Here is a 24,790-nt window from a genome sequence, read left to right on the forward strand (position 1 = left end):
ACCCCAACAGCTAAAATTCTGCCTAGAGTTGCAGGAATTCACAAGTCAAACACATCAGTAAGCCAAAGAAATGGAAAACAAACAAAAACATGAGTCTTATCACCTTTCAGACACCTCCTAAGGCAAAGCAAGTTTGCCTTAGTAGTGTTGGACAAAAAGGGCCAGGTACAGTCAAATATATACTGGGAAGGTACCCTGCCCAGGCGTCCTCAAGGCACTGGGCATACTCAGGCCAGCAAGGTGGAGTCCCTGCCTTCGGGGAGCCTGAATGTACAGCCACTGCAGAGAGAGCCCAGGCAAGAGGGAAGGGCAGAAGCAAGCGCCAAAGGAGACCTTTCTTAGTGGAGCCCTTAAGGGATTAGGCAGACCACTAGATGAAGAACTGTCATCACTTGTGAAAACCAGAAAGGCTAGTAACATTCAAGGAACTCAAAAGCTGCTCTACTGTTCTTTCCACTCCAGAGATACTTAGAGAGAGAAAAAAAAAAAAGTCAGCGGGGAGGACACTGCCATTTCCTTTATGCATCACAGGTGACCCGCGTCGGACATTGGCACCGCTCCAGGCAGGTAGGCAGGCTCTGAGCCACAGCCTTAAGATTAGAGTGATAGATACAAACGTCCTATTGTATCTATTTATATTTCCATGCTATGAACCATTCACATTTCCTATTTTTTTTTACCCTACAAATTCCAGAAAAAATTGTAACTTTAAATCCATTTATTTTCTTAAACATGTCCCATTATATTTATCGACAGCTGCAGCCCACAAACTTCTACTGGAAAGGAACAGGTAGTAGGTATTTTGGGTTTTGCAAACCAAGCAGTGCTTTTTGCAAATAGTTCTGCCAAAGTGAAAGCAGTCACAGACAAGAACAGGTTGTGCTATGCTCCGATGAAACTGCATTTACAGAAAACACGACCCCAGATCGACATCATTTCTCATCGGCCCTGCCGCCCTTAGTTACTCCAGAGACACCAAACCTCAAATCAGCTTCAGCGTGTTGCTCCAACCATAGTTACCTTAGCGGAGTTTTCTGTCAAGTCATAGAAGGCAAAATACTTGGAGGAGAAAACAAGAGAATAATTAGCTTTACAGATGCGAGGTCTCCTTAAACAGGGGGGGAAAGTTCAGCAAAGGGCATGACCAATGGTGTCGCTGGCCTGCCACTCCACCAGCAAGTACTAAGGCCACGACTGAGGACACACAGGCAGGGCTCTAGGATTTCCTCACACCATGGCTGCTCTAAGTCAAAGGCAAAACTCCTTACAGGGCAGAACCGCACAGAGGCAGGATAATAAATGCCTCTGGGTGGGCTGCACTTTGGACACAACTCCGGTGTTCATTTGCATAGTTAGGGCAGGTCAGGAAGTAGCTAAAAACATTGAGACTTGGCCAGCTTCATCTCCACCCTTTTACAGGGTTTCACCTTTACCAAGAAGGGACGTTGGATAAATTTCCCAAAGACACCGAACATTCCTTCACTTCACAGTGCTGCAGAACATGCATGATTTACAACAATTAGAGCACCATTAATTTGCAGCATTCTAAGGCTGGAAGGAGATACAGGGAGGGAAAGTCTTGACTCAATTAGGGGGAGAAGAAAAACCCCACAGCCCCCAAACTTAATTGTTAAGACGCATCTACTTTCCCACATTAAAAAATTATATTTCTTAAATTTCTTCTAATTACCCGAGAAAATTCTCCATTATACATTTGAGAGCAATGGCAAATTAAAAACCTGGTGAATCTGACAGAGAGCTCTTTAAATAAGTCTATTCAAAAGTCATTAATAAGATTATTTTCTTTGAGCGGAGTGTTTATTGCTGCAATCTCCCAACCTCATCCCTGAGCTGATGATGATTCATCGCACCAGTTAAGCCCACACTGAAGTTGCAAAGAATTCCTAAAGGCATTGGCACTAAAATTAAGCACCACAGGGAGTCAGCTGTCAGTCTGCGCATTACTTCTGCCTTTTCTTACTCCCAGCTGCAGTAACTCAAAGAGGGTTGATATTCCATTAAGGCAAGGTAAGAAGAAAAAAGTATAGAACTCCAAACTCCATGCAGAACAGCAGTGCAACCCAAGGTCATCCATCCTTAATCCACCTTTCCAAACCTAACAATAAACCCAAAAGATTTCCCCATTTGCTTTAAATTTATTTGCAAGGCAATTTTATTGAGATAAAACTCACCTTCAACAAAATGCATGTATTTTTAAGTATGAAGTCTCATGAGTTTTGACAAATGTATGCATCCATGTAACCACGACCCAAACAAGGTATTTCCAGCAGCCCAAAAAGGTCCTCTTGTGCCTCAGAGTCAACCCTCCCTGTTCCCACCTTGTGCCCACCACTCTGCTTTCTGTCTGGATTCACTTGTCTACTTAAAACCCAAGCTATAGGAATTGGTTTACAGGCCAAGCGGTAATAATCTGAATGTACCCTCAGATGACCTAGCATTGTGATTTTGCATTCAACTTCACCTTAGTATTTCCCAGGGAAAACCCTAGAACAACACATCGTATTAATGCATCCATTTGGAAACGTATTGAGTACTAGATGCTAGTCTAGGCTTGTTTGGACCTACAGAGGAAAAGATGGGGTCCTTGCCTGCAAAGGGGGGTGGGAGTGTAGACAGCTGTGCTCATCACTGCAGCACAAGGTGACCGGGTTCAGCGGAGGAAAGAAGGAAGGGCTGTGCGTCCAGGAAAGCCAGGAAAGGTTTTTGAGGCTAATGTGAAGGATGATGAGTCTGCCAGAGACAGGACACAACGTAGGCAAAGGCACAGAGACCCAGAGGAGGGGGCACAGCTCAGGGGTCAGGAGCACAGTCTCGGCCGGCGGCCCAGCAAATGACTCAAACTTCTCCATCGAAGGTGCTAACATCACCTACCTCGTGGGGTTATTAAGATTAAACGTGTTACCCCACGTTGAGCACTTAGAACCATACCGGCATGTGGTCCGCACTCTGTGAACATTAGCTCTTACCAGTAACCTCACCGGTGACCTGGAAGAGAAGTGGGAGCGGCTGGCAGGCAGGGTGGCGGGGTTTGCGTACTAGCTAACCAGCTACTTTAGCACGATCCTCATTCCCTCTGCACTGGAACCCCATCCAGAAGCGCACAGAGAAACGGCGGGTAAAATGGGGCCTCAGGTATATATACAGGTGGGGACTGGAAGGCACAGCTTGGCCCCAAGGCCAAAACGGCGCTTCATCCTTTTCCACATTCCAGCTCAACCCAGAGCAGCTGTCTCTGCAGGCAGGCAAAGGTCAGCAGGAGGCAGCAAGAGCACAGAGCAACCCCTGGCTCAAAGGAAGGGAAAGGGGTGGGGTGGGGGGGGAGGGACAAGGAGGAGGAGAAAGGGGAGGGGCGGGAGAGGAGTCCAGGAGGAAGCAAAAACCAGCTACAGAAGGGCCTCCCCCTTTCCAATCCTAAAGGGAAGTGAGGGATCCTGAGAAAGGCAGAGGCCTCCCACACTGGGTGAGGCCAAGTTCTTATTTTGCAGAAGAGGTGGGAACCCAAGGCGGGGAAGACAGCAGTCCCTCCCTTCCTTTTACACATTACACCAGGGTCGGTCTTCGTGTTAGCAATAGCCTTGTGAAGACATGGAAGGGAGAAAAATAGCGATCATATCGTAACTGCATTATTTTTAAAGTTCATCTGGCATCAAGGTGGGATGGGCCGAGATTCAAGGCAGAGCTGGGAGGGATGGGCGGTGCAGTGGGGACTGAGGGAAAGGGGAAGACCAAACAGCAAATCCAGAGGACTTGGAAGTGGGTGAGGCAGGGGAGAGAGGGAGGGATGTGGGGCAGATTCCCAGGTTTCTGGTTCCACAAAGGGACAGAAGGCGCATTTTTGCATTGCAGTGCTCCACTGAGAAAATGTAGGATAAGCAAGGGGCTTGCAGGTTACTCTCTGACCTTGAGGTTTCTGATGTCCAAAGTCCTGACTTCCATGTAAAATTCAGATAATTATTGGGAAACTAGTTTTATCACTTAATTTTACACATATGAAGATGTTTCACCAAGAGGATCATTAGACAACAAAAATTTGTTCTGATTAATATGCCTTTTAGAAAAAAACAGTGGTAGGACTCTGAATCATGAATTTTTACGTTTATAGACTTTAAACCTCAATGGTGTTCGAAATTCTACTCAACCCAACTCTCAGCACTCATCTCTGCAAAGCTCCAGTAAATCATAACTAGGAATTTCTGTAGTGTGTGACATCATCACAGGGTTAACTAGAGCAGCAGGTCTCTAGGCCAACAGCCTATGGTGTCTTGTAAATTCCTTTCTCTAAACACTGGGCTTTGAGTGGAGGATCAATGCTGGAAAATGCTGTCTTTTTATCATCTTCCGTTTGTTGTTTATTTGGTTTAAGCTCCTTCCTCCTATTTAGACAGACATCTTTACAGATGAATGAAGCCAACTACAGCAAACGGCAGAGTGCGCACTCATTTAATTTAATACCTGAGTGAAAATGCAAATCCTACCCTCACAGTATTACCTTTTTTTTTTTTAAAGATTTATTTTATTTATTTCTCTCCCCTTCCCCGCCCCCCCCCAACGCCCCAGTTGTCTGTTCTCTGTGTCTATTTGCTGCGTGTTCTTTGTCCGCTTCTGTTGTTGTCAGCAGCATGGGAATCTGTTTCTTTTTGTTGCACCATCTTGTTGTGTCAGCTCTCCGAGTGTGGGCGCCATTCTTAGGCAGGCTGCACTTTCTTTCGCGCTGGGCGGCTCTCCTTACGGGGCGCACTCCTTGCGCGTGGGGCTCCCCTACGTGGGGACATCCCTGCGTGGCAGGGCACTCCTTGCGCGCATCAGCACTGCACATGGGCCAGCTCCACACGGATCAAGGAGGCCCGGGGTTTGAACCGTGGACCTCCCAAGTGGTAGACGGATGCCCTAACCATTGGGCCAACTCCGCTTCCCTCACAGTATTATCTTGATAAGAATATATAGTTTTCTAAGAAATTAAAAAATTGAAAAGTGAGGTTATGGCTTATTAAAAAATTTATATTCAAAACCACACATAAAGTATTTAAGCTGCCAGAAAAAAAAATGCTTCGGACACAATGTTCACTCCCTATTTTCACTGTCAAAATAAAACTTTTAAGTTGGCTGAAAGCAGTGCTTCATTTTATTAATTCAAAAGTTGTTTGTGTAAATGACTTTCATAAAAAATGTTTTCCTCTTAAATGTTAAAGCTTAAAGTTCTCATCAAATAAGAATCAATTTACTTCCTAAACAGTAAAGCCATTTAAAATTAAATACAAATTCTAAATAGAATGTGTTGATATATATATGATATATATATATGTGTGTGTGATGATCTATAGGTAAATTTATACATAGAAGCCAATTCATTTTCTTAAAACTAAGAGAAAGACAATTTCTAAATCAAACTGGTTTTGTTATGGTACCACTGCAATTATTTGTCATAAAATCAAGTGTATTCAATTTTAGGGGAATTAAAATATTCAAGTCATATTTGATGTTTCAGTGAGATATGTCATGTTTACGTGAGAGTCAGAGAGTCACCTAAACATCTGAATTAATCAATTTGATCAACATTTTTACCACCACAAAAGGATATTTTTTTGTTGAGAGGAATTCTATCTAAAGCATTTTGGATTTGAACAAGTAGGAAAGTCTATATTGTCATTCACAATGTGAATATTTAATTTTTGTTTTAATGCACATTTATATAGACACTTAACTACTTAAATCAAAAAACTCTCTTCAGTACAGAACATTTGTCCTAAGCTAGGAGTTTTAGTTAAAATAATTTATATAACTTATTTGATGAACACTGTTCTCCCAATTAAGAAAGGCAAAAATATTCCCCATCCACATACTACTACCCTATTCAATTAAGCCTGTTTAATCTACCAATAGTTTCAGTTTTAAAAATATCTTTCTCAGAGTAGCCAAAAAATACATCTAAAAACAGTGAGCTACTATTATTTAAATTTTTGAAATTCTGCCTCTGACTTTTAAAAACAGCCTGATTTAACAAGCTTGTATTTTTGTACACAGAAAATAAATTAAAATGGAGACTTTCACTGTAATTTCATTTGCTTTCAGGCCAGCCAACCAAACTGATAAGATTTTAAAAACCACCCAAGAACGTACCTGTAGTAGGTCTTGTCAGATACAAAGAACAACATGTGTTCTCAATCAAAATATGAATTTGATTGTAATATATTTTGCCAGTCTGCGCATCACTACCTTCACTCTGTAGAGATATTACTATGACTTCTGTCAGTCTGCTCTCATTTTATAAGTACCTATAGTAGTACGGTAACTATATCTGCTTAATCAAGATTTTAATTCATCAAAGCAAAATAAAGCACATTTCAAGTCACTGTGTCAATTAAACGATACCAGCATGCTTTGGTCCATCCCGATTCTATGTTTCCATGAAAATTCACAGACTTGGTTACCAACAGAGAATACAGTGATACCTGCCACTTTATGTCTACTGATGGCATTTCATAGAAATGGGGCAATAATGAGTAAAACAATAAGGTATTTCCAGCAGCCCAAAAAGATCCAAATCTAAATGAAAATAGATTCCTCATAAACTGCTAGCTAATGTAAGTGACTGGAATCAGATGAAATTGGTTTTTTGAGAAATCAGTCTGTTTCAGAAAGTAATTCCCTAATGTTCAAGATACTGAGTGACTCAATATATTTAACCTACATTAAAAGGAGGAGGGTGGTAGCAAGACTCAAAGACGTTCAAACCTACAGTGATTCCCAGTGGCTGGCTGCTACAGCTGCAAATGCAATTCCACGTTTCCAACAGGAATGTGCATCCTTCAAATGACAGTTCTAATTGTTACACCTCCTCTGTGTTGCTAACGGAGTATCAACGAGACCAAAGAACCACAGGCACACAATCAAACACGATTTCCTGAGGACATGACTCTGCAGCCCCCATAACCGAACAAAGGGCCATCTCACCTGATTGTTTTTCCTTAGCTGATGGGAAACATTAAGAGGGCCCTCCGGGCCAAAGGGATAAGAATTTTTTAAATGTCATCTATCCCCAAAGCTGCTTTATAAGAAGCAGATCAAGAGACCTAACCGTCATGAAGAGATTTTTCTTTCTGACCATCACTCTAGAAAGGGTCAAAATGTCACGCCAGGTGACCTCCCTCAAATTATGGTTACTTTCATAATCTGATTATCACTCATATTTTTTAAACAATCAGTTTTATCCACAAAATATAAAATACACTGAGTACACCCATGCCTTTAATTATGGGTGTGGTTAGCAAAAACCTAATACAAAACTGCTCTATCCAGCAGATCATCAAGTCATCATTAGTTCAATCGATCCTCTAATGATTTCTTGAGCACTGACTAAGCACCAGGCACTGGAGCCGATGACAGAGCTCCTGGTTACTTGTCCATACTTATTTAGGCCTGAATCCCACCCCCCAGCCATTCTGAGCTACTTCTCTAAAAGCAGCATGCCTCTCCCGCCTCTGTGCATTTGCACACATGGTTCTCCTGCCTTGGAATTCTTTCCCTCCCTTTTGTTGTCTGGGAAAATTCAGCTCCAGTGTCCACCACCTCCCCAACAAGCCTTCCCTTCCCTCTCTAGCTGGGTCAGGTGCCACTACTCTGCTCTCCTAGATCCCCCTCATCTTGAGTCTCCCCCATTTGACAGTGACCTTGAGGGCAGAAACCCACACACAGAGCCAGCATTTGGTGGACGGAGAAGCTCCACGACCCTCTATCTACATCTCCCCCAATGAGAAGGAAGACCCGAAGAATAGGGAGCCGGTTGGTCTTTTCTGACGCATCTCAGGACCCAGGCAAAGACTGGCACTCAGGAAGTGAATGTTGGCAAGATGAATGAAAACTAATTGAAATCAAGCCCTTGCAAAAAATTAAAGCTATATAGTTACCAGTATTTGTAGGCAATTCAGAAATCACGAGTAGAAGATTCATGTATTAATATCACGCGTTTATTTACCTCCTCTCGGAATGGTAAACTGTATAAGTAACTAAACTCAGTTGTTAAATACTATAGTATTTCTACAAAGTAGTTTGGATGCATGGCTTGTCAAGTCCCACTGATGACCAAACAAACCAGCCTCTGGAGGTGGGACCCCAGGTAAATATCTTCAAACAGCTCCCAGCTTTTCTGATATCCACCACTGAGAATTCAATTCCTTCCCCTAAGTAAAAACGGCCCTAACAATACACCCCCCAACAGCCACTCTCTGCTGTTGCGATTACGAAATAGTACATTTCCTGAGGTATCCTCTAAAAAAGCTACATATGATTTCACCTCCTGAGGCAGCAATTCCTCTTCTAAGACAAAGCGGGGACTTTTCCCACGGTCATGCTGCCTGGGCTGGTCTGAGGTGCGTGGTAACCTACAGGGTCTCCTTGTTGTCATGATGCCTCAGGGTGCCAGGGTCCTAGACTCTGTTGTCAGGTCTCTCAGGGTCCACCCCGACACCTGCTTAGACAAGAGAAACAGCTGCCCTCTGCACCCCACCCCCAGCTCAGAAGTCGAGTACAGTCTCCCAGTCCCACTCTTCTTGAGCGCCTCGGCTCTACCCTGGAATGCTGTAAAGGCAGTCCCGCAGCCAGGACCTCTGCTCCCCGCGTGCCTGACGCGTCCCCGTGTGGCCCCACGAGGCCTGTGGTTCCTCTCTGTTCTAGGGCCTGTGAGGACTCAGACTGTTCTCGTGTGCATCTCTGATGTCAGTCACCCTTGCCGCGCCTATCTACGTAAAGAGCCTCGCAACACAAGAACGTAATTCATGTCACACTATTTGCAACAGCAGTACGCTGGGGAGGGGATCACATTGCCCATCCTCAGGAGACTCACTGTGTAAGCTGCCCCTCCCTGCAGTGGAGCAGTGATGAAAAAGAACACAGGAGATGTCTGTGCAAGGCTACGGAGTGGCTGCTGTAAAACAAAAAAAGCAAGGGAAAGAAAGAGGGGGAACAAAAATATATAGCTCCAGGAAGTGGATTTGGCTCAACTGATAAGAGCATCCACCTACCACATGGGAGGTCCAGGGTTCAAACCCCGGGCCTCCTGACCCATGTGGAGCTGGCCCACGCACAGTGCTGATGCACACAAGGAGTGCCGTGCCACGCAGGGGTGTCCCCCGCGTAGGGGAGCCCCACGCACAAGGAGTGCACCCCATAAGGAGAGCAGCCCAGCGCGAAGAAAGCACAGCCTGCCCAGGAGTGGCCGCACACATGGAGAGCTGATGCAGCATGACACAACAAAAAGAAACAGATCCCCAGTGCTGCTGACAAGAATACAAGCAGACACAGAAGAACACACAGTGAATGGACACAGAGAACAGACAACCGGGGGAGAGGGGAGAAGGGGAGAGAAATAAATTTTTAAAAATAATATATTATATATATATATATATATATAGATCCTTATTTTTGCAAAATAATCACGGAAAGGACAAACCAGCTAACGCAAGTGGTTGCCAACATGGGGGTGGGTAGGAATGGGGCTGAAGGGATAGGCACGAGAGCAAGGCCTGAGTGTACCTCTGTAGGTATCCTTTATCCAGTGTGGCTATCTGAACCTGGCAAATGTTGTAGATATCCAGAAAACAAGTTAACTCAAAAAGGACAAACAAAATCAAACCCTAAAAGTAAATAAAAACAGAAACAATTGAGCCAGACTCAACTTGATGGCATAAACACATTCCAGTACCTTCTCAACACAAGCACTCTGTACCCCCTTAGTGGGATATGTTCTTTGAATCATAATAAAACTTCAATGTAATATTGAACTTCAGTTTGGTTTGTTGTTTGTAATGGCGCTAGTGTAGCAATTCTGAAATTATTCTGTATATGCTACATTCTAAAACAAATAAGCAATTACATTGATGTTAGGAAACAATAGGTTTCCTCAAATGAAAATAAGGGATGATGAGAAAGAATGCAGTTGTGTTGCATGTAAATTGAAGCTGTCAGAGTACACTCATGGTTTAAAATCATATACATAATCTAAACTTTGCTCACTAAAAAGGCCTAGAAATGATAACACCCCAATAACAATGGGGACACAACTCCCAGATATTGGTTTCTCAGTATTATTTAATACTTGGGGAAATGGCTGATCCCAAGTCTGGGACAGGGAAAAACAAGGTAAGCCTGGAACAAGTAAGGGAGAGTTCAAAGAATGCTGGGGAGGGAAACGGACTTTGGCCCAGTGGTTAGGGCGTCCGTCTACCATATGGGAGGTCCGCGGTTCAAACCCCGGGCCTCCTTGACCCGTGTGGAGCTGGCCATGCGCAGCGCTGATGCGCGCAAGGAGTGCCGTGCCACGCAAGGGTGTCCCCCGCGTGGGGGAGCCCCACGCGCAAGGAGTGCGCCCGTGAGGAAAGCCGCCCAGCGTGAAAAGAAAGTGCAGCCTGCCCAGGAATGGCGCCGCCCACACTTCCCGTGCGCTGACGACAACAGAAGCGGACAAAAGCGGACAAAGAAACAAGACGCAGCAAACAGACACCAAGAACAGACAACCAGGGGAGGGGGGGAAATTAAATAAATAAATAAATCTTTAAAAAAAAAAAAAAAAAAAAGAATGCTGGGGACACATCCAACGGGAGCTGGCCTATAGGAGGCCCCATTGGCCAAACTTGGCAACATTTGAACATTAGAAAGAAAGATGGTAAAGTTTTATAAGACACTGAACAGAAAGAAAAATCCATGAGTCCATGGTGATACTCAAAAGGAAAAAAAACAAAAACAGAATGAGAAGGGGAAAAAAGATGAAAAGGGGAGAGGTCTTTTTTTTTTTTTTAACTTAAAAATGACACTTATATATGACAAACTACTAATTATTTAAAAATCGCCATTTTGCATTCTCCAATGTAGGCAAAGCTCATTAACAGATGCTCATCATCGGGAGGCAGGTTGTTGGCAGCTGCCTCAAAGTATCACCTCATGCATAGCTCTTAGTAAGTGTTAAAAGGAGAAGTTAACTTTACAATGGAGAGTCCTGGCAGGGACACCTTAGCCAAGATCAAATTCAGCACCTGCCATCAAGGAGCAAACTGACATCACGTGCTTCCTTGTGGGACCCAATGGGAAGACCACAATACGGCTTATGGGAGATTTTTGACAAAATGTTCATCTGGAATCTAACTGTGAGCAAACAGGACATGCAGGACTGAACTCCTCAAAAATCTCAGTGGCTGGCAAGGAAAGGACACAAAAAAGCAAGAGTCTGTTTCAGACTGTAAGAGACTAAGGAGACGTGGTAACCAAATACGAAGCACAGACCACAGTGGGATCCAGGATAGCGGGGAAGCAGCAATGAAGGATGGGCAGTGTATCCGACGACTCCATCAGGTACGGGCGACTTACTTGGGCATGACCATGGAGCTGTGATTCTGGAGGAGAATGACTTTGTTCTCAGGAGGCACATGCTGGAAGTACTCAGGAGCCAAGTGGGAGGGTGTGGCCCCAAGTGGCCAAATGCTAAGATTGGTGACTTTCTACCATTCTCCTCACTTTTCTGCAGGTTTGAAGTTCTTCAAAATAAGAAGTTAGAAAAACCAGTTGATTACAGATACCGCTGAGTCCCCACAGAGCAAAGTACTTCTCACGGGTATCCATTCCTTCTGCTTAGTGACTCTTTCGACTTCTAAGAGTATCTGCAGGAAAAAGCCTCACGACAGCATTAGGAGGCCTCTCACACTTCCCTGAAGACTGCTGATCACCCTTCCGACAACACATGTAAGAAGCCACCAAAGTCACCTGGCCCTTCCTCTATGCTCAGTTTCTATTGTGCACAGGCAGAGCTTCCAGCAGAGTGCTCAGCTCACAGCACCCACACGCGCGTGCTGCATATGGCACTCAGGGTCCATGGGCTCCGACCGTCAGCCAGGCCCCTTCCTCCACCCTGGCCCCTCCCCTAGGCTCCAGGACGCCACCCAAGTCCCAGCTGCCCCCCTCTGTTCCTGCTGCCTTGCAGGTTTCCTGCCACACCCCTTCAAGGCTCCTCTAATTCCTCAGGCCGAGATTAGCCCCCATTAAACAGCTCCCCACGCTGCGATAGAATTATTTGTTCATTCACAATTCTCACCAGAATTTGGTTCCTCTGGAGCAGGAAACACATGTTCTCTATCTGTAAAGCACAGTATGGAAGCACATAGCTTCGGTGGATTAAATTCACAGGAAACACAAATGGTTTTGTCTATTCGACGACGTCAGGCTCTTCTGGCTTTTCATGGGCTTTGGCTGTTCGAAGGGCCAGAGCCATCATCACAGAAGAACTCTGAGGCTCAGCTCTGTATCTGGAGACAGAAGACTAATGCTTAAATCCTCACATTTGGGCCTGTACTTTGAGCCAGAAAGCTTTTCCTTAGTATTAGCAGAAACAAATCTCGGAGACCTGCGAGTAAATGAAACGCACCTCAGGGTGAGCTTAAACCAACCTCCCTTTCTAGAATAGGCCCTTGTAATCCTGGCACCCCCGGAGACCCCACCTGGCCTCAGCATGCCCGAGTCCGCTACAGATAGCCTCAGAGCACCCCCTGCTAGTGCTAACACCCATGGCTGGGCAGAGACAAAGCATTCGGCCATCAGGGTGGCCCTGGGGGGAAGCGCTGAGGTCTCTGCACCTCTGCCCTCCAAACCCTCCCTCCAGGCCCCTGCGGCCACCTCCACACTCACATCCACTGCCGTCTTAACCCACCCTGTCTCAAGAACCTCTCCTGGGGAACCTCTACCCTGACTTTTTTTTTTTTTTTAAGATTTATTTTTTATTTACTTCTCTCCCCCCCCCCCCCCCCCACCGCCATTGTCTGCTCTCTGTGTCCATTCGCTGTGTGTTCTTCTGTGTCTGCTTGCATTCTTGTTGGCAGCACCAGAAACCTGTGCCTCTTTTCCTTGTGTCATCTTGCTGTGTCAGCTCTCTGTGTGTGCAGCGCCATTCCTGGGCAGGCTGCACTTTTTTCACGCTAGGCATCTCTCCTTACGGGGTGTACTCCTTGTGCGTGGGACTCCCTTACTTGGGGGACACCCCTGCATGGCACAGCACTCCTTGCATGCATCAGTGCTGCGCGTGGGCCAGCTCATCACACAGGTCAGGAGGCCCTGGGTTTGAACCCTGGACCTCCCATGTGAGAGGTAGACGCCCAATCCATTGGGCCAAATCCACTTCCCTGCCCTGACTTTTTTAGGCTGACATCCTGTATCCTAAACCTACTTCCCACCTGTTCCCTCCTCCTCCATCGGGAACTTGCTTCTCTGCTAAAGTCAGAGCAAGCAGCCTCGCCTTCCTCACACTTTTGCAATCCCAGCTAACATTTACCATCATCCTCTACGACCTCAATGGCCATACTGATTATCTACAGGCTCCCACTTTATTGCAAAAACAAATAACTTCTCCCCCTAAACCATCTGAGAGTAAGTTACAGACCAAGTGTGCCATTATCCCAGTATGCTTCTGGGTCTGTTTCAAGTAAGATGCTCTCCTACATAACTGCAAGACCATCAGAATCAGGAAATCAACCTGAGCACACTACTAGGCTCCATTCAAATTTCACTAAATGGCCTAATAATGCAAAGGGAGGGAATCCGGGGTTACATGCCAATTTACTTGTATTTCTTTAGTCTTCTTCAGTCTTCAACAGTTCTCTATCAACTCAGATCACTCATGTCGCCAAGGTTTCCCCACTGTCGGTGACTTAACACTCTCTTCCTCCCTGCCCCCATATGTATATAATAAGTATTTTGTGCAGAGATACCCTAAGGTTATGGAAATATTCTGCCCTTACCAAACTTCCACTCACTAATTTTAGCATGCTTTAAAAATGTCTTACCTGAATGAATTAAAACCAGGATGATTGTCAAAGGATGATTTTTAATTCCATCCTTTCTGCTACATGGCATTCTTATTGAAGATAAAATGTTCCCTTTTCCTTATTTACTTATTTATATTGACTCTAGATTTTACATTACTCAGTTATAGTCTGTTAATTGTTATAGTTGTTCTGATGCTGAAAATGTCCCAGGTTTGGCCAGTGGAGTGACTTCGAGCTAGCTCCTATGTCCTTCTGCCATGTCCCCATCCTTCTCTGATTGTACTTTTCCTGTCATGGGCCAGGAGTCAGCCCTGGTTCCTTTCTGTAAAGAATAGCATTTAGAAACCAATATCTGGTTAACAGTGAGCTCACGGTCTGTCCATGGACAGAGCCAGGAAATGCATGTAACCAATGAGCTACACTGGAGACCCCCAAGGCCTTGCTCCCATGAAGCAGGAAAGTCTCGACATGAGTAAAATCTAAGATCCTGCAATTTGGCTGGTCTCTGTCTTCATAATGCCATGGTCCCAAAGAGCTATGGCCACAAAAGGGTGAGTGTGTCCTCTCTCTAAGCTCCTCTTCCTCTTCCAAACCCACATGCTGGGGTCTGGGGGCTCCTGGTAACATCTGGTTGTCTCTCTCCTTGCCGTACTACCCTGGTGTTTGAACTGTGGGTTTCTTCTAACTTCCGGCCTTGTGCGTGGGCTTTCAGATTTCCTGGCTCCAGCCCTGCTCCTCACACAGTTCCACCCCAGCTCCCAGAACCCAGAAGAGGGCAGGCCTAGCACCAGGTCCCTGTGTGTCCTGGAGGAGAACTGTCCCATTGAGAGGAACATCAAAAAGTATCTACGTTTCTAAGACTAAGTGTCCGTTTTACCCTACGATAATCTCTAATGGACTACTAAAGTTTTAGGTGGTATCACAAAGTAATGTGCACCTTTCTGGGTTTGTGGGGAATAATATTTTGGTTCCAAGGTCACTTCCTCAGGTAGTCATGCATTTCTGAGCTTGTTGCCTTTCTCTAGCTCTGAAACCATCGTTTTCTAAAGGCACCACTGCTAAACTTCCCTTTATTATTCTGCCCAGCTTCTACCCCCCAGTATCATCCATCCATCTGCACAACACAGAAATCGCATGCCAGGCTTCTCAATCTTCTGTTCCCTCCTATCTACTCCAGGGGACTAGTATGGGGTGAGAAAGGCTCATGGGGTACAAGAAATAGCCATGCGAATGGAATGTCATTCACAAGGCGGGTGATCAGAAGGCTGGCTCAGCCCATTTCAGATTCCACTTCTGCTTTTTAGAAATCCCTATGGGACTCCCTAAATGATGGATGTTTAATAACGTTGTCAGGCTAACTAGCAGTGATTTCTAGTATGTGCCCATAAAAAAAAAGTCAATACGAGGGGCTGTAATTTTAGACCTTAGCGCTTTCATTTTTCCAAGGTGGGAGAGGCATGTAATAAATATCTCCAGACTGCAATGTGATATGACATTAGCCATTAAGGCTCAAGGAACCAATATCCATGAAATAGTCCTCTATCCATTAATAATAGTTACAAAATGTCATATTCCAACAGCTGTGTTGGGCTGCAAATCCTAAATTCTTTAAAACTAAATAAATAAGTGAGCAGGAGCTTGGTCTGACTTTTTTTTTAGGTGCAGTGTCATGAGATCTCAGTGACCGACCTTCATTTCCAATATGAATCCATTCTCAATCAAGCTTCCTTTTTCAGGTCTAGTGAGTCTTAACTTTTGGGGTTTACAATTCTCAGAAAGTGACAAGGGGCACCAACCCTCTACCCAGAAAAATGTACAAAGGTACACAAACAGAATTTTGCAAATAATTTCATAGAGTTTGATCTCTGGAGCCTCTCCATGAAACCCCAGTTAAGAACCCATCCTAGGCCAGTGCTGCTCAGGTCACTTGCCCATCAATCATCTGGGGATCTTCTGAAAATGCAGATTCTGACTCACTATGGCTGGGGCAGAGCTTAAGATTCTGCATTTCTAACTAGTGCCTTAGTAATAGCAATGCTCTTCGAGTGGCAAGGTTCTAGAAGAGGGGTCAATTCATTTTTTCTGTAAAGGAACAGTAAATATTTTAGGCTTTGTTGGACATATAGTACATATTACAACAGCTCAGTTCTGCCATTGTAGCAGAAAGCAGCCAAGGACAATATGGAAACAAATGGGCATGGCTGTGTTACAATAAAACTTTATTTATAAAAACAGGTGGCTAGGCTGGCTTTGGCCCAGGGGCTTTAGTAGAGGGCATCGTTTTAAAGCTTGCACAGGGAATGTAAGAGCAAATCACAAAACTAAACCCAGTCCTGATTTTGAAGGATTCAAATTTATTTTTACCACCACTTTGTCATTTACTCACCCAGCAATTCCCCTCATTACCTTTTTTCCCCACTGAACAATTTATTATGAACAAGCCATTGTGTTGTAGTCAACACAATGAGGGTCAGAATAATTCCACATTATAAACATTTCCTGAAAGACCTTTTGTGACCTAGTTTTCTAACGCACAGCCCAGTTCTATTAATTGACGGCTGACCACGTACCAGACATAAAAACAGAACACGTTCTTTCGACTTCAAGGAGTCAGTTTCTCCTGGGGAGGCCAGCCTATCACTTACTTTCACAATTCCCTCAAGCCAAACATCACGGTTCTGTTTCCCTAGAAACTTGTTTCCACAAAAATTAGGCCCTGCATGAAGCTTATCTGCGACCTGTCCCTTCCTACATAGCACCTAACTATCAAGTGCTTTCCTGGGTGCCTTCAAGTCATGTCCTATTTTATGACTGGTCTGGGCAACCCGTTCAACCACAACCACTGGTTCCACAGGACGGAAGTGGTTTGGAGCAGTTTTCCTCCCAAGTGTCCTGCCTTTTAAACTTCAGGCCTGGCCAAGTGCCCATCCATTTGCTCTGTGGGAAGAAACACTTTGGCAACTTTTCTGAGTGATTAAGAAATCTATTTTCTTTTAAATGCCACACACAGGGTAATGGAAAAGCCACCTCTTGCTAGAAGTGATTTAGCTTAATGGTACTTTGGTCAGGCTCAGTTTCTCAAGTCAGGCATCACCACATTAGATATTTTCTTCAGGATGATCTGCTATTGCTTAAAAACCTATACAACCTAGGTATCCAGAAAAGCACGAAGACTCTACAGAGCACAAACAATGCTTATCATTTTCAGCCACATGTCAAATCCATGACAAACTTCTGTAGTAGGCTGAATCATGGACCTCGGCACATTTGCCACTCTTAATCTATATTCCTGTGAGTGTGAACCCACTGTAAGGAGGACCTCTTGAACATGTCGTTTTTAGTTAAAATGTGGCCCAAATGAATGAGGGTGGGTCTTAGTCCATCTTATAAAGAGAGAATCCAGAAGGCAGGAGTTGCAGAAGGTCACAGGGGACAAAGCCGCAAGTCAGCAGAAACGGGAGAATATACAAAAGGAGAGGATTCTGTCATGTGTCATGAGGAAGAGATACACGCCAAGGAACCCCAAGGGTTGTCAGCAGCCAGCACCCCCAAATGCCACCGACTCAGGGAGAAAGCAAGCCTTGCCAAGCAAGATCTTCCTTTTGGACTGCTTCTAGCCTCAAAGTCATGAGGCCAGTGGGTTGCCATTAAGCCAAAACCAGTTTGTGGTATTTGTGATAGCAGCTCAGCGAATTAAGGCACCATATTTACAAAACCTCACACAGCTAGCCTGAAAAGAGTTATGAATCGCAGAACACTGAAAAATCATAAAAAGCGTACCCTAACTCCATCCTGTATCTGGGCAAAGGGTAACCATTCAGCACCTCCATCCCATGGAATAAGCCACCCGAACTAGGGGTGTTTATGTGTTTGTTGTTCTTATTTGTGTGAGAAACAGGTTCGGGACTGTAGGAGAGTCACAGTACAATTTTGGTCTTAAAGGTACATTTCCTTTTCTAAATCATTAGCACAAACAGACCAAATTATTCACCACATGTCTATCCAATAATTCTGGGGGTTACAAAAGAATAAAAGCAACAGTCACTTGGATCTGCAGGTAGTATGTGCTTAAAACTTGGATCTCCAACAAGGATAATAAGACACAATGACACTTGATTTCTCAAGGGAATGTGCAAAATGCATTTTAACTTAGCTTTAAAGACTCTGATGACCTTTAGATATTCACAATGGCCTTGCAAAAAAGGCAGTTATTCACCTACTCACCCTAGCCATTAACAATTTGTGTAGGGCAAGCAACAAAGAGCCTGTTTCATTCACTTTTTTCCCCTCGGTCCGCCCCACCCCCCCTCCGAGGGCCAGAAGTGGACCTGAGGACAGAAAAATGTTAGTGACATTGTACAATTTTTATAGTTGTAGTGAGGCTAGGGGAGGATGGTTTCCTTATTCACTTAGGGAGGAGACGATTAGGGCTCTGGTGTGTAAGAAGGGAAAGGCTAGAGGGCTCAGAGAAAACCTTGTTAAATGATGATGACAACACAGAATGCCCGAACTCCAGCAGCCCCTCCCGCTGACCCACCCAGCCGGGCACACGGTACTCCCCAGTCTGGGCCCCACTCAAACCAAGGTGGCCATCTGGAAGTTTCTGTGCTAGAAAACATCACCCTTTCTTTAGGTAGTTGCTGAAGTTTGAGGTTTAGAGTAAAAAAGCAGGTTTTAAGCATTTTTGTATCATTTCATTTTAAACAGGTTAAATACACTCATTCCCACCTTGGGTTTAATTGTACCTTAGGACACAATGCTGTGTCATAGAGTTTGCCATGAAGTCAACCTTCCACCAAAGGAAGGGGAAGCCTTGCTCCCCCGGAGGCTCTCACACCCCACTCCTCAGACCCATTTCCCACTGCTGATGGTTCTGCTCTTTGTAACCACTTCGGTTTGACGAACCTCACATAAGCAAGCTCAAAACCTTGGCCAACGCACACGCACATTTTTAATCCAAACATGCTGTCCCTTGCTCTAGACTCCATCTCTCCCCCTCACACACACAATCCCAACAAGCTATCTCGGAGAGCTGCTATAGTATCATGAAATAAAAAGTCAAAGACAAGGTACTACGGTCCTTTACAACCAAACTGGGGACCCCTTGTATCCGAGGCCCATGTCTCATTCTACCCACTACCTGAGCAATCTTAAAGGATTCAGTCTTGTCTCTACCCGGGTGTTTCTTTCTGCAAACAGAGCTCCCTTCCCTACGCCACCCCCGCAAGCCTGGACAATTCTTTGGCTTAGAGGTGAGGTGGTCCTAAGCATATGGATGGTTGCTGGCAGGGTGCCCAGCTTTCCTTTTCCTCACTCCCTTCCCCTGTAATTGCTTATTTAATTGTTTGCTGGAATGTGATAAGCCCACGAGCCCGTGCTGCAGCCTCAACACAGAGCAAACACCACAAAGGGTGGTCCTCACGTTCCGGGAAACTGGTAGGAACGCTTCTGAAAGAGGAGCCTGGCAGGGAACCATTAATACTTCTCTTTCAGGCAGTAGGAAGACAACCAGAGGAAGGATGCCAGCCTTCAGGAAGCACTCCAGGGCCGGGAGAGAGAACTCTGCTGGACCTGGGAACCTGAGGAGCCCAGAACTGAATCCCTAATTCGTTATATGGCCTCGGGCAAGATTTTCAGCCTTACCGAGTGTCGGTCTGACAAGCATACATACCTCACGATCTGTTTTCAAGATTACATGGGCTAACGAGTAAAACCTCTAGCCTAGCATACCCAGCTGCTCTCCATCGCCGTTTGTGCCCCTGCCCGTCATTTATGGTTTACCTTCACTAGTGGGAGCACTTACCACCTGGCCAGCAAGAAAACAAAACTCCCAGAAAGAAAACAAAGTAGAGAGAGAAACACAGAGAGGTACCAGAACAAAGTTGAAAAGCAAAAACACATCTAAAAGGGCAGCAAAATTTTAACGCACAAGCAAAGACGGGCTTTGCGAAATGGTATTTCCATTTGCATGAGGCCTGAATTTACAGTTGATCTGAAACCTTCTCCCCGTCATGCCCTTCTAAAAAAAACACGTTGGGGCATTCAGAGCTGGTAAAACAGTGGCGAAAGTCTCTTGGCTTGGAAAAAACTTCGCAGAAGCGTCCCTGAACCTGTTAACTACGCAAAGGTGGTTTTGATTCATTGGAAGGCATCGGCACTGCACGTTCTGCCTTGAGGCTCACTCTCAAAATTGCTGCAACAACCACGGCGTAAACATTTCTTATTAAAACCCACCGCACAGAAGGCAAGCCACCCACGGTGACATCATGTGAAACTTAAAACCACCATTCCGACAGTGGACATGTCCAAAGTGGGGTTCTCGGTCTCCCCAAATCCACCCCCAAACCTGCTCCTTCCCTCAGGTGAGGGCAACCCCACCCTGCCTGTCACTCAGGCCGAAACCCTGCAATCATCTGTCCATCTGTGCCTCCTCTTTCTGGCCCCACCTCCAAACCACCTGGAATTCGACCAGTTCCCGCGGCTCCCCAGCACCCATCTGAGCTGACACTTTCTCAAGGGGTCAGGCCAACTACAATACCCTCAGGGTCTGCGCCCTACTCCCCTCCTCGGTTCCCCACCGTCTGGGACAAAAGCCAGAGCTGCTGGTACAGCAGTTGCTCCTTCCCCAAGAAGTACCCAGGGCCAGACAGACCTGCCCCAGCCGGCCCCGGCCCCTGAGGCCTCCTGCTTTCCCCTCACGGACACAGCCCCTGGTACTCACTGAGCCTGCACAGGTGCTCTCACTCAGGTGTCTAAGTCTTTCTCAAGAAGGCCTTCCCCGACAGACATTAAGAACCTGCAGGGCCTGGCCAGCATGCCCTCTCCTGCTTCGTGATCACAGCAGCCTCCACCGCCCGGCCTCATTTACCCATTTTATCCGGCTGAGAGTGGCCTCCTCCTTCCCCAGAACATCAGCCCCACGTGTGCTTTCCTCCGAGCTGATTCCCCAGCAATGAGAGTTGGCACACAGCAGACACCTGATTTAAAAATCAGAGATAAGGAATGCTCAGTAACCTAGCCTCCAGGGCTCGCTCTGCCCTCCCCCGCCAGCTCAAGTTTTGCACATGTCTCAGTATTTTTGCAAGGATAGCAGAGCTTCCACGATTTTTCTGACCATTAATAATTGCACCACATTAACAATTCCATATCCAAAGAGAGAAGCTATAAAACTGATCACGCAATTCGGCCCAAAGGAAAAAACATCGATATCCCTCCTCTACCTTCCCCCAAATAAAAGCTTGGAAGTCAGTAGCCAGAGCAAGTGGCAGCCACGTGCTTCCATCTTGATACACGGCGACCCAGTCTGTAGGGGGCCTGGCTGGAAGCAGCTGCATTCGTACCGGGTACCTGAGGCGCCGCTACCACAGGGGCTGAAGGCAGGTCTATGTAGGATTAAGGGAAAGCTGCGGGAAGCAAGGCATGGAGCTGTCACCTGAATCAGGAAAAGCTTGTGCCTTGGAAGAGGGCCAGTCCCACAGGTGCACAGGAAGGGAAATAGAACTGGCAGGGACAGGGTAGGGGCAGGGACAGAGGAATGGCATATTCTCACCTCTCTCTCTTGTTGGTCAATCTCTTCCTGCCAGTGGCCAAATCCAACCTGGAGCCAGAGGGCATAGGAGCCAGCGAGGCTAGAGTAGGCTGGGGAAGTAGGGGTGAACAGGGATGATCCTGCATCTTCTGTTGGTCAGTTGAGATCTGGAAGCTTATCCAAGTCAGGGAGAGCATGGAGGGACACTTGGAGGGGTCAGTAAGCCTTCCTTACTTTCCCTCATGGTGAGCCCACTGGGACGTGCAAGTCCAGTCTGGGTCAACCAATGCTGAGGTTACTTCACCCCACTGAAGGAAGTGGATGCAATATCAGGTAGGTCCTGTCCCAGGGGGGTTAAGGGTTCCTTACCCTAGTACTGAGATCCTTGTCCAAACGGTTGCCCAGTACCTAACACTTGCAAAAGCCTTAGATACAGCTGCTAGGTTGTAGCCTTTTTAGAAAATCTCCACTTTTGCTACCTCGCAGCACCCTGAGGACATTCCCCTAGACCCAAAATTGTAGTTTTAGGACCTGGCTCCCTTTTCTAAAGTTATTGCAAATGCATAATATGTGACCAGTCACTGAGCTGAAGTTGAGAAAGTTCTCGTTGCCATTAGCACCATTCCTCCCAACAGCCATGCAAAGAAGCGTTGACTACAGAGTGGGAACAACTTGCACAAGGTTACCACAGAGTGACACCAAAGCCTATGCCGTTTCCCACAACACGTGAAAGGAAGTTTTAGAAGGTAATCCAAATTTTAAAAGTCTTCAATCTATGGGTTCAGACGACCCAAAACAAAATGGATCGCTCCTTCATCAATTACTTTGGAAGTATGTATTATGTACACTGAGTCCTCACTGAACAAGCTTGAGGAGCACCTGGCTTCTGGATCAAGTTTTAGCAACGATTTACTTTGTGACCTGATGCAAATCTCAATTTCTCAGCAGCTCTGTGTCCCTTTTCCCAAAACAAATAAGGTGCCTCCTCATCCAAACCTGTCAGGGACTGTCTTTAGTTTCCTGGACTGCCATAACAAGCACCACAAACTGGCTGGCTTAAAGCAGCAGACGTTTGTCTCATAGCTCTGGAGACCAGACGTCTGAAATCTGCAGTGGTGTGACCTTCTTTGCCTCTTCCTAGCTTTTGCTCTTTTGCCAACAATTCCTCAGGACTGCCTCAGTTGTCGTCTTGCCTAGGATTGGCTGTGTTCAAGTCTCCCCTTCCTATAAGGACACAGTCCTATTGTATTACAGCCCATTCTCATCAGTGGCCTCATCTTAAGTAATCACATTTTCAAAGATCCTGTTTCTAAATAAAGGCATTCACGGGACCTTTGACTGGGACTTGACGGAACCCTTGACAGGGACATGTTAGCATGACGTAGTTAATATATTCTTCCTCTGTCTCTTTCAGAGGCTCTTCTCTCCCATCTTTCTATGGATTTTGCCCGAGGCAACACACAGTACTTCTGAAAATGCTTATGATTCAAATCTACCTGGAATCAAACAGTCAACCATCTACTGATGAGCTACGTGAACCTGGGCAAGTTATTTAACCTTTCTGTGCCTTAGTGCCCCTCTCGTCCGTAAAATGTGAAAGCTCAAAAAGCACTGCCACATACAGTTGCTGGTGATAAAGTGAGGATATGGATGCAAAGCCCTTAGCATATTTTCTGGCATAAAATAACCACCCAAAAGCAGACTGCTGTTATTATCATCATTGTGGGCCTCATCATAATTTTTCACATGCAGTTTTAAGTGGAACCAGTAAAAGAACAAAATGTCTTTCAGTCTTGAGAAAGAGTTCAAAATAATGCAAGTAGCTATTATGATCACTAAAAAAAATGGATTAGTAGTTCTAATTGCTAAGAAAGCCCCAAGTTACTGGAAGGCAGACCTAAGCTTCGTATACTTGACTAGAGCACATGAAATTTATGCCCAGGAAATCCTGGAAAACAGGATTTCAGTTTAGATCCTTTTCAATGAAAAAGGTATAAACTCATGACAGTAAGGTTAAAAAATAGCCAATTCCATGGTTTACCCCCTAAGCACGTCTTTGAACTCAGGAATCTGGTGAAAACTTCCTGAAGTTCCCACCCCGCGTTGGCACTGCCTGTTTGTGGTAGACTGAATTACACACCCAGCTGAGCCGTGTTCTTCACCTCAATCCACACTGCTGTGGGTGTGAACCCGTTGTGAGCAGGACCTCTTGGACGGGTTATTTTTAGTTAAGGTGTGGTCTCACTGCATGAGGGTGAGTCTAACTCATATTACTGGAGAGACAGAGAGCGGAGAGGACCTGGCCGAGGGCTGGGAGGTGGCGACGCAAGCCCAGAAACCCCGAGGACCGCCGGGAGCCGGCAGCAGATCGCCAGAGACTCCTGGAGAAAGCACGCCATGCCAGTGTCTTCTCTTTCAGCTTCAAAACCGTGAGCCAGTAAATTGCTGCTGTTAAGCCCAGAGCAGTTCGTGCTACCTGTGACTTCAGCTCTGGCAAGCTAAGACCACACACCTCACTCTTAGGCTGTCAGGGCTCCAGAGACTCTGAAGGCCCATCTGAGCAGGACCCTGCATGCGCGGCAGCAAGCTCAGCACCCGGCCTGGCGAAGGCCTCGATGAGCGGGTGCTCCGGTGCAGGGTCGAACTGCACTGCCAATCAGCTCCGTGGACCATGTCCACTCCCGGGGGAAGCCCCTGGGCACATCAGCTACACGCCGAGGACTCGTCCCTATTTTGTCACCGTCACCATCTATGGAGAGCCACAGTGATAAGAAACAGCTTCTGATCTTAATCTGGTTACTCCAAATAAGCCGCTTAAGAAATCTTGGTCTTACATCTCTGACCCATCAGAAACAGAGATGCTTTCCTCACTCACAATCCCTCCCCAACCACTGTGCACCAATTATTTTAAATCAAACATTACAATCCTTGACAAGCATATGTACTTTGCATAAGCACAGTGCCCACAGCTTAGCTCCTGTGAGCGGTAGTTGCTAAAAAATATATGTTGAAGGGACAGAGGGAGTAAGAAGAAAACACTTCCTAGCCAAGCTGCTGAGCCGTCCCAGCTTCAGGTGTGAAGAAGTGGGAGAGGGAGGCTAGGATTGAACGACCAGGATTACGCCAAGCTTTCCCCATGCCTTACCTAATCCTTATACAAGAACCCCGTGGAAAGGCATTTAATTTGCCCATTTTACAGATGAGGAAACTGAGGCACCAATGCGTTAAATAACTTCCCAAATGTCCCCCCAGATGGTAAGTTTTAGAGCCAAGATTTGAACCCAGACAATACAATCCAGAGTTACACTAGCAGCCTTCCACTGTCTGGACACCAAATTCACCAAAGGTGACCTTGGAAAATTCAAGTATCAATGTTTCCATTTTATAGATAAGATAACAAAACCCAATTGGTCAAATGCCAAGCAAGAAGTCACATGGTGCT

General features: G+C 45.8%; 1 protein-coding gene across 4 annotated transcripts in view; it reads right to left on the reverse strand.

Moving 5' to 3' along the window:
* The window catches only part of RNF152 (ring finger protein 152), a 73,775-nt gene that overhangs the window by 16,277 nt on the left and 32,708 nt on the right, over window positions 1-24,790 (reverse strand). The window contains exons 1-2 of one of the 4 annotated variants that reach the window (XM_012519717.4): window positions 12,098-16,946; window positions 11,377-11,543 (exon numbers count right to left, since the gene is read on the reverse strand). The exons of 2 other annotated variants lie outside the window; for them this stretch is intronic. The gene's annotated coding sequence lies outside the window, so the exon portion shown is untranslated. Of the gene's footprint in view, window positions 1-1,020; window positions 5,146-11,376; window positions 11,544-12,097; window positions 16,947-24,790 lie in introns of those variants that run through there. One more of the 4 variants, XM_004478667.5, reaches the window with a different exon arrangement.

The sequence above is a fragment of the Dasypus novemcinctus genome, chromosome 16 (genome assembly GCF_030445035.2).
Source record: "Dasypus novemcinctus isolate mDasNov1 chromosome 16, mDasNov1.1.hap2, whole genome shotgun sequence".
In the NCBI taxonomy this organism is placed as follows: Eukaryota; Metazoa; Chordata; class Mammalia; order Cingulata; family Dasypodidae; genus Dasypus; species Dasypus novemcinctus.